Source organism: Perna viridis, chromosome 7, assembly GCF_037379345.1.
Source record: "Perna viridis isolate PV_CMFRI_1.1 ecotype Kerala chromosome 7, ASM3737934v1, whole genome shotgun sequence".
Lineage (NCBI taxonomy): Eukaryota > Metazoa > Mollusca > Bivalvia > Mytilida > Mytilidae > Perna > Perna viridis.
Genome location: NC_142451.1, coordinates 34,464,164 through 34,473,969, shown reverse-complemented (window position 1 = coordinate 34,473,969; position 9,806 = coordinate 34,464,164). Strand labels below are relative to the sequence as shown.

General features: G+C 31.6%; 1 long non-coding RNA gene across 1 annotated transcript; it reads left to right on the top strand.

Moving 5' to 3' along the window:
- The first annotated feature begins 2,590 nt into the window (after positions 1–2,590).
- LOC148612430 (uncharacterized) lies at positions 2,591–6,259 on the top strand. The gene is made up of 3 exons (XR_015924398.1): positions 2,591–2,662; positions 3,414–3,486; positions 3,664–6,259. It is a non-coding gene; the product is annotated as an uncharacterized LOC148612430 (long non-coding RNA).
- Positions 6,260–9,806: the final 3,547 nt, after the last annotated feature.

The following is a 9,806-nucleotide window of genomic DNA, read 5'->3' as shown; positions in this document are numbered from 1 at the left end:
ACATTATACTATACCTTAATGTGATATCTTGGTAAAAAGACAAAAAAAAAACAATGTGGCCAAGACAAAGTTTTTTTATGGTATTTTGCCAAAACTTTTATGTTATTTGTCCTTCGGGCCAAAGGTCAAGGTCAAAGGTCACCTACCCAAAACATTACTCCTTGCCTTGGTGTGATATACTTACATGCCAGAGATCAGATATCTTAAGTAAATAGACCAAAAAATAATAGTACAGACAAAATTATGTATTGTATTTTGCCAAAATTTATATGTTATTTGACCTTGAGGTTAAAGGTCAAGGTCAAAAGTCTTCCAACCTGATATGCGACAATCTACCCTGAGAGGATATACCAACATACCAAATATTAGAAGTCTAGGTCAAAAGACAAAAATGTTATGGTCTGGACAAAGTTTGTATGAAAAACATTAAGAGGAAGAAAAGTCCTTACAAGGGGTGATTTTGGGTCCAGATGAGCAAAAAACAAAGACATGCTACATATTTTTATTTTTGATATGTTTCAGTGGAGAGCACCTACTACACATCCATGCATACATTTAATCAATATCTTCTAGCCTATTTTCGTACATTTCAAATTTTGGTTGCTATGGTAACCAGATCTAAATAAATCAGATTGCTTTGTACTTTATTGTAAATTGTTTCTCCTAAGACATACTTCATTAATATAATTATGTGGTTTGACAAATTTCCACCATTAAATATAAATAAATACATTCAAATTGTGATGTTTTTGTGTTTTTAGGCCCAAAATTGGGGGTTGCTAAGAAATGGTCGTTGCCATGGTTACAGTGAAAACATTTTTCATTTTTTATATTAATTCTTGTTTTTCCATTAAATCCTACATATTGCAAGTCCATTTGGTTCAAATGTCTGACATCGATAAATCACCCACTGCATGATTCTTAGGTGGACTGCTACTTAAAGTTTCACTAGATGAAGCGATAAGAAAGCAAAAGCAGAATCAACTATTTTTGTGCTGGGACACTATTTAGGCATGAAACAAAGTTCATAAGAGTTACTTGTATTTTTATATAATACATATCGGTGAAACGATCATGCAGAAAAAATGAAAGAAATGCGCATACATTATTGAAGGCAGACAGGTATAAAACACTCTGCATAAGCGCAATAATGATTTATCATAAAAAGTGGTACTCATGGAGTATGGGTTCACTAGTAACCTTTTTGTTTTGGAAAGTAGAAAAGATGGATTTATATTCAAAGTGCATTTGTTATAAAGAAAGACAAACTATTTCCTGTATTCACTACATCTCTTTATCCTTGACTTTCCATCTTGATTGGAATCTTAAATTGCTAAAATATATGAGGTACAACCTAAGTTTTTTTTTTATTTTTAAGATTTTTAAACTGCATAGTAGTTTTGATAACAGGAGTTTGTATCCTTGTTTGAACTGAAAAATTTCTACAGAAAGGTAATTATTTATTGTAAAAAAGTGTATAGTTTTGACATTTTCAACTCAGGGCCTAATCTAGACAACAATGACAAGGACAAGCTTTTGTAAATTCTGTTTGAAAACTAACAATATTGACATATTTGTTCATTTAATCTATTACAAATCACTGTCAAAGAGAGCACAAACAAGGAGAAGTTTTTTTTGCTCATTTCTCTCTTTAGATTAGGTCCTTGGTCAACCTAGCTCCCCTAGTCCACAGGATTCATTTCTACTAAATGCATCTCCAACCCAAAATTTCAAAGTGTAGATTTTTTCTTTATTTGAAAATCCTTATAATATTGATAGTCAGTTATTCACAGTGGAGATCATATTTTTGAAGAAATGCTGGTTTAGATGTACAGTGTCAAGAAATTTGAGGACATAAACATACACAGCCAGAAATACCAAAAACAATAAAAAAAAAAGAAGATCCATAAATGCGTTAATAAACAAGCAGTATTGATATGCATTTCATTGAAACAGATGGTTCTCTTTAAAATGACTAAGTTTTTTATGGTTTTTTTTTAGCTTGCAATTTGGTTACATGAATATTTATGAGGTCTTCCTTGACTCAGTGCCTCAGCACTTTGATTTATTTAACATCTGATATTGTATGTTAAGTGCTGAATTCTCTACGTATAAAACTTGAGAATTGGGCTTGCTCCCCCAGTTTTCAAAGTGTGTGGAACAGGGCCTGTATTCTGACTTGTTGGAAACCATTTGAACAATTGTAAATAAATATAATGTTAAAAATGTTAAAATTATTTAAGGTCCAATTGGCTGTAAATTGACCAGTTTTCCAAATAATTTACGAGAGTTTAAACAACTAGTCTGAAACTACCATATGTTCCTCATTTCACCAAAAGTGATTTTTTTTAATGGGCTGTTTTTTAAAAATGTGTACAAGTACAGATTCAATGTGCCATTTTAAAAATTTTCCACTCTAATAACTTGTACCTAATACCCTCTGTCCTTGTGCATGCCTAACAAAATCATTGTATCAGGAACACTTTATTGAGCTTAGCTTACATCATCATAGATGGCATTTGCAAAGTCTCCTTTTTATCTACTTTTTTATCACATTTTCATGTGACAGTTTCAATTTCTCCTGTTTACACTTCCTTGTTTTATAGTTAGACTAGTTACTGTTACTGAGAATTATTTTTCAAATTTGATGCACAAAGAAGAGGTAAGCTGACTTTTCTAAGGTATATTTTTATTATTGCATTATCTATTCTTCTTTCAGTTTAGATGATGAACCTCCTGGTAGGAAGATCACCTTGATTGTGGAAGTTGTTTGGACTGACCCCAAGATGAGTCAAAAAGAGAATTTGTATCTGTAGAAAATGTTACTCTTCTAAGCATCTATTGGAGAAAGAAAAACAACTGATTGGGTAGCGCTAGAAAAATTAAACACCTTACCGCAGGTTGTTTGTTATTTTGGCGACTGTGAGCATAAAGACCCAGTATTTTCAACTTCATTCCATCAATCTCTCAGTTTCATCTCTTGTTCAGGAATATAAAAAAATGTTAATTGTGTAATGCTAGATATTTTAATAAAGTATTCCTTAAGTTCTTTTCAAGAAGTTTTTGTATATTCTCAGTTTTTAAGCATAGAATACTACAATTACATGTGAGATTTTCAATTTCTTCTGTTTTTAAAGTTAAGCTAGTTGCTGTTACTGATTTTTTGGTGGTTCTGAATGGTATTCATAGAAAACAGTAAAAAACCCTTTAGTAACTGGATTTATGTCATAAAGGGTCAAGTGTACATTGTATTTTGCTATTTTAGGCACTGTTTGTAGAAAAAAAATTGCTGTTTTCAGAGACTATAGCTTACAATTGATAGAATAAATAAGTTAAATATAACAACAACAACAGCAAATGAGATCAAGGCATGAAAAATTTACAATACTCATTTCAATATTTTTACATTTCAGCTCTATATTAAATGATTCCAGAAATACTGACTTGGCCAGTGACAGAGTTCTAATGTATGAAGATTATATTTAGGTAATAATTCACCTATAACACTCACTACATACAATATTTAGGAATGCACTACCTTTCATCAGTCTATTTCTACTGTTTAAATTCTTCTTTTTGGTGTTAATGGGTATACAATCAACTTTTTAATTATAAAATTTATCATTTTTATATGATTTTTGAGATTTTTCTTTTTTTTTTCAGTAAGAAACATGCTTCATTTCCTTAGAGAAATGTAATACATAATTGTGTGCTGATAGCAGGTCAATTTCTGTGGTAAAATGTTATTTTCAAGACAATTTGCCAAGACCAGCCACTTGTATAATTTGATAGACAATTAAACATTCACCAGATCATTTTCACCATAATATGGTTTTAGAGTTAAAGAAAAATACTTTTTTCAATCAGAATACAGATTTATGATTTTGCCATATTAGCAGCACAAGGAGAACAATCTTAGATATAGTAGGTCATCCATTGCTCAGAATCATGTTCTTTGCCAGTGACTTATCAGATTACAACTGATTGCAGGAGAAAGAAACATGAAGATTAAGTGACCTCATTGTGAAAAGTTTGCTTATTATGCACATGTATTGTTTCTTAAATATAAGATATGACTTAGATCAATTGCTGCACCTGTTTTTCAAAGCACAGTAATTAAATGAGTTTTAATGATAAATAAAACACTTGACAGTACTTTTCGATAGAAAATATGAGAACATTTATTTCTTAAAAGTCACTTTTTCATTTAAAATTTTGTTCTGGTAAGAAAAATGATTTCCTTTGAGGAAATTTTAAGTGAAAGTTTCCTCAAAGGAAATTTTAATGTGATTTATTTCTTAAAGTATTTAAAAGTTTTTCCTTTGAGGAAATTTCAATATGATGTTTTTCCTTAAGGAAAAAAAATTCCTTTGAGGAAATTTTGCCGTGATATTTTTCCTTAAGGAAAAACTTTTTCCTTTGAGGAAATTGCAGTTGAGTAAATTTCCTTAAGGAAAAACTTTTTTCTTTAAGGAAATTCTTGTTTTTAAATTTCCCCAAAGAAAATCTGATGTGTAATTTTTCCTCAAAGGAAATAAAATTTCCTTAAAGGAAATGAGATTTCCTCAGAGGAAATTTGGTTTTAAATGCTTACTGTGCTTAGATGGTAAGCAAGGTGAGAATGTAACTTGTACAATTTTTTACTAGAATGTTAGTGCATCATCTCCAACCAAATTTTTTTCGCTGCAAATTAAAATGGCAAAGACCATTTTTGCACTCACTGGAATTGCAAAATTGTCCCAGAGACTTACATGTATCAAGCTACAAGGCAAGGAAGAAAAAAATTTAGAACATCTCTATTTATGACTGCCGCGTCACATATAACATTTGGCTGTCTTTTCAACAAAATATAAGAAATTACGATGCTGATTTAACCGTTAGCAAAAGTCATTTCGATTATAATTTACTGAGAAAAATTTGTTTATTAATCTCATTTTTGTCAATGAAGCCACGACAGTGGCTGAAATTGACCTAGGCATCACGCGAAATCTTGTTTCGTTAAGCGGATATCATATTTTACAGTAGCACTCGCAAGCATCCGCGATCAAGTTCCTAGGCACAGACCATAGTCAATGGAAAAGAGTGAAACGTGAAATCGAAAGGATTAAAAATACCCATAGTTTATCAATATCAGCATGCAAGAGAAATTCCGCATCTTTCATTTCATTTAGAAGTCCGTGTAATAAATTCGCACTATTTTGCGACATGTTGCATCGGACTGTTTGATCACGTGGTGACAGTCGAACAGTCGCCAACAATCCCATGCGTATTAATTTCTAACGTGACCTTAAGAGAAAAGTGTTCTTACTGGTTCCCTGCAATTCAATATCATAAGCAACCCTAGGATCGCTAAATATATATATTTGAGAGGAACTTGTGGAACAAAAATGTTACCGGGTGTCAGGTTAAGGAAAAAGTTGCTATTATTTTTTTTTAAAGATGGGTAACTACACATAAGCACCCCCCTATGTAGACATTATTCTTTCCCATAAATCCTGCATGAGTTTTTTCTACACCTGCGGTCACCATTTATTAGTACCTTCGCGTTCTTATGTAGGAACGTAACATTATTTCTGCGAAAATGTAATGTAAAATTATTGAAATATGATGCAGAATATATGAATATAACAGGTTTTGTTTGATAATATACCATTTAAATAATTGTCTACTTCTGTAAAAAAAGGTCTACTCCACTAGATAGTACTGTTATTTGATACTTTTGAACAAATGTGCCATTTCTTTTTTTTTTAAATACCTTTTTAGAGAACATCAACTTAAAATCATACTTTGAAGTACATGCATTGTTTCAGTCATTCTATATTTTCAATCAGATTTATTTTATAAAATATTGTAATTATGGAAAGCTTTTTAAATTATCAATGTACAATAATTGTAGTCTTCTTTGCATTGAGTTACCTTATTATATATAGATAAGAAACTATAATTTAACTCTTTTCTGATGCTTTGTCCTTATTTTACTGTTTACAACATGATCAAAGTCATGTTACTAACTTAAGAAGGTTTGAACAACATCAAAAATATAGCTAATGTATGTCATACATATGTACCAACGAACATGCTGCACACAGCTCTTTATTACATATTGTTACTTGTAAACAGTTCCAAAATCATTGTAACAAGCTCAGGTTCCATGATAATATTCCTATTGTTATTTGTTATCGTAACACATAAACACAAAACAATTAACAACACCCGTTGAAAAATGTGTAATTTGTCAGTTTTTATTCACAAGATTTTATTCACCAACGGTCTTCAGTTTATGTTCATTTGGAATAGTTTACACCAATGCTGTTAATTAGAATGGGACTTTAGCCATCGAGTATATGGAATCCAAAAGTACTGAAAGATACAAGTTGTTTGAATACCCCTTTGAGCCTCTCAGGACTGCTCCTTATTGGAATTTTTTGTAACTGTATTTAGCACTGTAGAGGTGACAGAGTCCAGCCTTTGTGTAATCGGATAGAACTCGAAATATTGTCCTACTACTGGTTGGGCTGCTTTGTTGATGCTCTTGTCTGATTCAACAGTTGTTTAGCTACAAAAGCCTACAATGCAATTATATGACTTTGGGAGAACTCTAATTTTTAAGCCTTTTAGACATACATGTAAAAAATGGTTCAATCCTATGATAAGCAGAAGCAAATGCTTTGTAGTGAAATTGGTGGAACAGAAAAAAAAACATGGGAGATTGTTTTAACATGTATATTTTTAAATGTGTATCATCAAATCCATGTGTCTGAAAAGTGCAAAAAAATTGTGGGCAATTTTTCTCCTGTTTGTTTTGTCTAGGTGTCTTGACTGCTCGGTTTATAAACCATCTTTTGAAAACAAAAGCTTTGTATCTAACAGAATAAAATAATCAACAAGAAATCTGTGAGTGATGGCTCACTATTGATACCCCCGCTTTCAACCACAATATAAAGAAAATAAAGTCCTCGGTAAACAGGAAGTTGTTGTAGATTTATTTGTTCAAAAAAGATCCTACCATATAGTCAAAAGAAAAAAAACCCCAAACTTCTCGGTAAACAGGAAGTTGTCGAATTTCCGACAAAATGAATTCCAGTATAAAGCTTAACTGCGGGAAAATATGTTACAATTTCAAGCCACTGTGATGAGTGGTTGCAGAGAAAAACGCGACAAAAATGTCTACTTTCAAGATATAAAGTAAAAAATAAGTTCTCGATTAACAGGAAGTTGTTGTCGATTATACCTAAGTACTTATTTATTGCGTTAAACCTCAAGCCACTTTGATGAGTAGTTGCTGAGAAAGCTCGACGATAATTTCAACTTGCAAAATATAATCTTAAAATAAGGAAAGTCCTCGGTAGACAGAAATTTCCGAAAATAGACCCCACTATATGGCATAACTACAGGAAGAAACATTAAAATTTCAAACCGCTGTGATGAGTAGATGCTTAGAAAGGTGCGACGAAAATTTCAACTTTCAAAATATAATTTGAAAGTAAAAAATAAAGTCCTCAGTAAACAGGAATTTCGATTTATTCGAAAATGAATACCATCAAATGGCACACCTACGGAAAGAATGTTTTAAAATTTCAAGCCGCTCTCATTAGTAGTTGCTTAGAAAACTGACGTAAAAAGTGTTACGGAAAAATGGAAACACGGACAAGGGTAAAACTCTCCATCGAAACAGATCTAGAGTTTTAAAAATTACTTTCCCCTATTTAAATATTGTACAATCCCTTTTTTTATGATTTAAAATGTGAACAGAGCAAACTAAGAAGGCATTCATTGACTCAGTACTTCAGTACTTTGATTGTCAATGAAGGCACGGGAGTGGCTGAAATTAACCTAGGCATCACGCAAAATCTTGCTTCGTTAAGCGGATATCATATTTTTACAGTACCACTCAAAACCATCCGCGATCAAGTTTCTAGGCACTGACCGTAGTCAATGGAAAGGATTAAAAGTAACCATTAAATATATAGTTTATCAAAAGCAGAATGAAGAGAAATTTCGCATCATTCATTTCATTTAGAAGTCGGTATAATAAGTTCGCACTATATTACGACTTGATTCATTAAGCCTGTTTGATCACGTGGTGACAGTCGACCAGTCGTCAACCATCCCATGCGTATTGATTTCTCTCGTGAACTCAGGAGAAAAGTCATCTCACTGGTTCCCTGCAGGTCAATATTATAAGCGGTTATGGAGAAAAGTTGCTGAAACTGAAGGAGAGGCCATTCGGATTTTTTTAAAAGATGGTACAACAAATGTAACTTCACGAAAGTATTCCCTAGTGTAGACATCATCCTTTCTTCATAAATCCTGCATAGGTTTCAAAAAAGTCTTATTTTAAGTTTTTCTTCACCTGTGGCCACCGTTAATTAGTACCTTTGCGTCACCCTTCACCAGATGAGTATCATGTCAAATTTTGATGTATAATTTTTTTATTTGTTAAGATGTTAAACAGCCTTAAAAGAGGGTTCGCACGCAAAAACGTAACATTATTTCAGCGAAAATGTAATGCTAAAATGTGGAAATATGATGCAGCATATATGAATATAACAGGTTTTGTTTAATATTATACCATTCAAATAATTGTTTACTTCTGCAAAAAAATATCTACTTCACTAGATTGTACTGTTATTTGATATTTTGAACAAATGTGCCATTTCTTTTTTTTTTCAAATACCTTTGAAGAGAACATTAACTTAAAATCATATGTAATACTTGAAGTACATGTTTTATTTTAGTCATTCTATATTTTAAATCAGATTTAAATTAATTATGGAAAACTTTCTAAATTATAATTGTAGTCTTCTTTGCACTTAGTTATCTTATTGTAAATTTAAATAGATAAGAAACTAGCTATTTTCTGATGCTTTGTCCTTTTGATGCTGTTTACAACATGATTATAGTCATGTTATTAACTTAGAAGGTTTAAACAACATCATAAGTGTAGATTATGTATGTCATTCATATGTACCAACGAACATGCTGCACACAGCTCTTTTTTTTTTACATATTGTTACTTGTAAACAGTATCAAAATCATTGTAACAAGCTCAGTTTCCATAATTATATTCCTATTATTATTTGTTATCTTAGCACATAAATACATAACAATTAACAACACCCGTTGAAAAATATGTAACATATTAGTTCTTGTCTTGGTAAAGATTTTATTCACCAAAAGTCTTCAGTTATGTTCTTTTGAAATATTTGTCACCAATGCAGTTAATTAGAATGGGACTTGCTAATTCTCTGATTTGGCCATCGAATATATGGAATCCAAAAGTACTGAAAGATACAAGTTGTTTGAATACCCCTTTGAGCCTCTCGGGACTGCTCCTTATTGGAATATGTTAGTAACTGTATTTAGCACTGTAGAGGTGACAGAGTCCAGACTTTGGATAATCGGATAGAACTCAAAATATTGTCCTACTACTAGTTGGGCTGCTTTGTTGATGCTCTTGTCTGATTGTATGGTCATTTAAATCATATTGATGGTAATTAGACAGCAAAAAAAAATTTCCGTGCTTTGACTGGATTCAACAGATGTTTAGCTACAAAAGCCTACAATGCACTTATATGACTTTGGGAGAACTCTAATTTTAAAGTCATTTAGAAATACATGTAAAAATATTTGGTTCAATCCTATGATAAGCAGAAGCAAATGCTTTGTATTGATATTGGTGAAACAGAAAAAAAACATCGGAAATTGATTTAACATGTAAATTTTGAAATTTGTATCATCAAATCTATGTGTCTGAAAGATTAGAAATTTGTGGAAAATTTTTGTCCCATTTGTTTTGTTTGACT